The following is a 6,000-nucleotide window of genomic DNA, read 5'->3' on the forward strand; positions in this document are numbered from 1 at the left end:
GTGCAGGAAACAGTATGTCGGCTGCACAACGAGAAAACTCAAGGAAAGGGCAAGGGAGCATATGAGTCAGATAAAAAATCCTCGAACAGCAGAAAAGAGTTACATCACTAGACATTTTGCAATATGTAATGAGGGAGATATAGATCATTTTTCCATTCAAGGGATAGAGAGAGTAAGACTGGGAGTAAGAGGAGGAGACCAGCTTAGACTGGAGAGGAGAGAGGTCTATTGGATTTTTCATTTAGGAACACGTTTACCCTTAGGACTTAACTATGAATTTGACGTTACTTGCTATATTTGAACTAGCTAAATACATAGACTTGTTGCAACTGTCAGTTATAACATAAAGAGAAAACTCTTTCGATAAACATATTGATGGTTTTTATAGCTAATAATGCAAAGTAATCAATGTTTGATTAATTTTAGAATCATTTATACAACATTTCACATGAATCTAACTAAGTTTGTAAAAAACTAAATGTGCCACTTTAAATTACTATTAAAGATATATGGGTCAAGATACATATGCCCCACAGTGGAAGCTATGGGTGAATATTGAGAATACAAGGTTAATCCCCATTGAAGGTTGATTGGTTTTAAACTTAATGGGAGGGGTTCACAGGGTATAAATACTAGTTGAAACATGCTGTTAACAGAGACACCTATGATTAAGTGCCGGAGGGTACGAAACGCGTAGGGTGGACCATGTGTGGTCAGTATGTATCACTATTTTAATGTAACTTAAATAAATATTTTTGTTTTAACCACTGAAAAGCCTTGGGACGTATATCTTTTTGATATAAACTTTTTTGTATGGTGTGTGGATGGCCTGCAATGCTATTAACAACAAGTCTCAAGCCTGCAACCCTAATATCTCTGGGTTAAACTGTGAAAATCTGAATAAAATCTCTGGGTTAAACTGTAAAAATCTGAATAAGATCTCTGGGTTAAAATGTAAAAATCTGGATAAGAGTGAAGCTGATATAATGCAACTAAGCATGATACACCAACTGAAAGAGAGAGAGAGCATTATATTCACTTGAGATAGATCAAAAATCAGAAAGTTCATTAAACTCTAAAGAAGAGATTCTAGTAAGCATGGAGGATGAAAAGATTGGTGGTCAGGGGAAGATGGAAAAATCTAAAATTTTTCAGCTTTTTATGTGTATTTAAGGGCTAGGCATTAGCGCAGGCGACTTTTCATAGCAACCTATGGGGAAAAACGCTGAGGCAGTTCGGGGAGATAGTCGCTCAAAAGACGAGGCGATTAGTCGCCAGGCGACAAAATCTCCCCGAATCTCCTCGTGTGGCCTAGCCCTTAAATACACATAAAAAGCTGAAAAATTTTTGAAAAACGGTCACAAATAGATAGGTGAGTGAAAAAAACTTTATTTCTGGTAAATTATCTAAAACCAACTGAACTGGAAAATAATTTGAAGGGGAAGATCCCCTTTTAAATATTTATTGCAATGTTTTGTAATAAAGCATAACAAACAAGGGAAAGTTGTGCTCACCACTATTTTTTAAAAACGATTAGGCGGGGGTGCAATGAGGCTGTGACCACAAAATACATATAGTCAAATACTAGAGTCCTCTGCACTCAACCAGAGGACTCTTGTATTTGACTATTTGTAATAAAGCGTTTCATTTTCACTTTTTAGTAAATATGTCATATATATGTGTGTGTGCTGTTTTTTCAAATAATGTTAGCTTCTTACAAAATTATGGTCATAATTTTTATTTTATATGACATTTTATTCTCAAGAGGGAATATTGTGCAGAGCTAGAAGATAACACAGATTTATATATACTGATGATTATCAGCCAAATGAATTTTGTTGCCAATGGCCACTAATATCTGCACCCAGGTATAGCCCCAGCCTGACTGCTACAAACCTCCAGTGTCACCCAGCCAATCATCTGTCTATCATCCTTTATATTCTTAGATTCCTTACAGCCCCCAACAGCATCGGCCAAGGAGGGATGAAATCGACAGTGTTGTGGGGAGCTTGGGGGCCATGTGAACTGAAGGACAGTAGATGGGGCTTACCTGTGGATCAAACAGGTGTAGAGGGGGTTGGTTTTTGAGGTTGAACAAGCATCGACATGGCACCACCAGGCAAAGTAGTCTGGCCTTGGGCACCTATGCTTCTTGGGCTGGTACTGAGGCACCCACATTTGTGACCAGATGTCTATAAGGTGAACAACACATTAGAGCACTGAAAAGTCCTAAAAAAAACCCAAAGATATCTCTAAGCAACCATTTTAAAGTGATCTTTGGCTCAAAGACCAAAGATTATACTGTATTGATATGGCTCAAGTATGGTAAAGAGCTGCCATTTTGGCGACTTTGTTAAAATAAGCAGATTTTACAGTGTGTTCCCAGCTTAAGAACTATCAACAATGGAAAAAGGGGCAAGTACAGGAAGAAGAGGCTGCTGATACTGGGTTCCTTAAGTTTCCTTTAGGTTAGTGTATCATCAGATGATGTTATACTCGCAATACTGGCTGCATCTAATGTGTTCAATATTGTAACTTTAATCTGTGTACCTGACTATTGTGGAAATAACTGTCCCATGTCACATAAAAAACAACCACACCACTTTATTATGGGTCAAAGGGCCAAAACACATTAATATATTTAATTTGTACATCCACAAATCCATAACTTTCACTTTAAAAAAAAAACCTTCACTGGCTCATTCAAACATTCATTGGCTCCCCCCAGTGGTATGATTCAAGTTTACAGTGGCAGAAGCAGAGTGGAGCATTGTGTAAAACACAGTTCTGAAAAAGAAAAAAATATATATTGTGGTAACATCTGTTGGCTAACTAATATATATGAGTGCAAGCTTTCAAGAAAAACTGAAAAATGTCTTCAGCCATTTTCATGATGTGAACTGTTACACATAAGGGTTAGTTTATGACTGGGAGGGTAGGGTTCAACCAGCAAAAAGCCAGCATTTTTTTACACGTTACAGTAATCATTACTGACTGCATTTGAGAGAAGGGGGAATATAGGCATCCCCCCTCTCCTGCATTCTAACTTGTATGTTATTCAGACACTTTACCTCCCCTAAACCTTCGTGCATTTACCTCTTTTGCATCAGAGCAAGTTGAGGAGGGGCCACTTTACTAGTTCAGACAGCTCATATGAAGAAATAAAGTAAAGCATTGCTCGTGGCAAGATTTTAACCTTGCCTCATGTCTGAATCACCCCTGTCTGCACCTTGTGCTGGAACTTGTGCCAGTTGCAGAAAGCACACAGACCCTGGGCAGAAGTGTGTGAGAGTTTTTTGTACCCTTTGTACATTAGTTAATTGCTGGTGGTGTCTTGTGCTATATAGGTCCATAAATATTTGGACAGTTACTTTTTTAACTGTATTGGTATTGACATTCCTGCAATGAATTTTAAATAAAACAAATCAGATGCAGTTGAACTGCAGACTTCCAGCTTTAATTCAGTGGGTTGAACAAAAAGATTGCATAAAAATGTGAGGAACTGAAGCCTTTTTTTAACACAATCACTTCATTTAAGGGGCTAAAAAGCAATTGACTCAAAGGCTATTTCATGGGCAGATGTGGGCAATTCCTTCGTTATGTCATTATCAATTAAACAGATAAAAGCCCTGGAGTTGATTTGAGGGAGGGGGGGGGGTGCTTGTATGTGGATTATTTTGCTGTGAACAAACAGTATGCTGTCAAAGGAGCTCTCCATGCAGGTGAAACAAGCCATCCTTAAGATGCAAAAAACAGAAAAAAAAACATCCGAGAAATTGCTACAATATTAGGAGTGGCAAAATCTACAGTTTGGTACATCCTGAGAAAGAAAGAAAGCACTGGTGAACTCAGCAGCGCAATAAGACTTGGACGTCCATGGACGACAACAGTGGTGGATGATCGCAGAATCATTTCCATGGTGAAGAGAAACCCCTTCACAACAGCCAAACAAGTGAATAACACTCTCCAGGAGGTAGATGTATCGATATCCAAGTCTACCATAAAGAGAAGACTGCATGAAAGTAAATACAGAGGGTGCACTGCAAGGTGCAAGCCACTCATAAGCATCAAGAATAGAAAGGCTAGATTGGACTTTGCTAAAAAACATCTAAAAAAGCCAGCACAGTTCTGGAAAAACATTCTTTGGACAGATGAAACCAAGATCAACCTCTACCAGAATGATGGCAAGAAAAAAGTATGGAGAAGGCGTGGAACAGCTCATGATCTAAAGCATACCACATCATCTATAAAACACGACAGAGGCAGTGTGATGGCTTGGGCATGCATGGCTGCCAGTGGCACTGGGACACTAGTGTTTATCCATGATGTGACACAGGACAGAAGCAGCCAAATGAATTCTGAGGTGTTCAGAGACACTGTCTGCTCAAATCCAGCTAAATGCAGTCAAATTGATTGGGAGGCGTTTCATAATAAAGATGGACAATGACCCAAAACATACAGCCAAAGCAACCCAGGAGTTTATTACAGCAAAGAAGTGGAATGTTCTTGAATGGCCAAGTCAGTCACCTGATCTGAACCCAACTGAGCTGCATTTCACTTGTTGAAGACTAAACTTCGGACAGAATGGCCCACAAACAAACGGCAACTGAAAGCTGCTGCAGTAAAGGCCTGGCAGAGCATTAAAAAGGAGGAAACCCAGAATCTGGTGATGTCCATGAGTTCAAGACTTCAGGCTGTCATTGCCAGCAAAGGGTTTTCAACCAAGTATTAGAAATGAACATTTTATTTTCAGTTTTTTTGTCCAATTACTTTTGAGCCCCTGAAATTAGGTAATTGTGTGTGTTCAAAAAGGCTTTACTCACATGTTTATGCACTCATTTTGTTCAACCCACTGAAGTAAAACTGAAAGTTTCATTTAAGATTCATTGTGGTAATGTACAGAACCAAAATTAGAAAAAAAGTTGTTTCTGTCCAAATATTTATAAACCTAACTGTAAATGACCCCTATAGCATTTTATATTCTTTTTTACATAATAACAATAGAACTAAAAAAAATGTTTGGAGGTGAACTACCCCATAACCTAATCAGTTCTGGATGCTATAATGCTATAAGAATGGTAACATATATTCAAATTCAGTGTTTAGTTTCCTTTGGTTTGCTTTATTTGTGTAATACACACATTTTTGGAAGATTCAAATCCAAACCAAATTGAAGGACTTGTGTGATATGACAAAGCCATGACTATTTGTTCACAAATTATGGATTTATCGTAACTTTGCTGAAGTCTGAATAAGGATAAACCTATTATTACATATCTGGCCCAATTTAAATATTATGGATTCAGAGAATTCCTGCCACTTCTCCATTTCTCTGTGCTCTGGTGTGGGGGGTTTCTTTAGTCCCTCTGGTGCTGTAAAGTGTTAATAGCTATGCTCCTGTTGATATTCCTTCATTTATGGAAGTATAGTACTACTCAAGAACATTGCATGATGCTTTGCTGAATTTCTGATTATGAGAATAACCTGTGTTATACTGAATTTAATCAACAGACAATGGTATCTAGTAATAGGACTATTTGTCATAGAAACAGTGACATTACTCTACTGAACACCAATATTGCATGTCAGAGTTGTCCAGCTGGAACATCTCATAATGACTATAAGGAATACATACTCCAGTTCACTTATCTAATATATGTACTAAATGTTATCTCATTTTTATCTCAAGCCTAGATACTAATTAGGGACTAACTAAATAACTACTGATGCGGGGGCACCCTGAAGCTCGATCCATCCTGCATCTCCAGGGTTCCCACAGTAGATTGTGTTGATATGTGCACCAGACACCTTGTGAATTGGATGCAAAAAATATTTGAAGCGCACCCCAAAGTGACATAAACCCCAAATGCTAAATGTAACTTGCATCAAATTTGCAGTAGCTACAACTTGAAGCGTGGCTGCAATAACACTGGAATTTTGGGTAAAAAAATTGCAGTTTGCATCCACAATTATAATTACACTGGAATTTGGGGTAAAAAA

This window comes from Xenopus laevis, chromosome 2S (assembly GCF_017654675.1).
Source record: "Xenopus laevis strain J_2021 chromosome 2S, Xenopus_laevis_v10.1, whole genome shotgun sequence".
NCBI lineage: Eukaryota > Metazoa > Chordata > Amphibia > Anura > Pipidae > Xenopus > Xenopus laevis.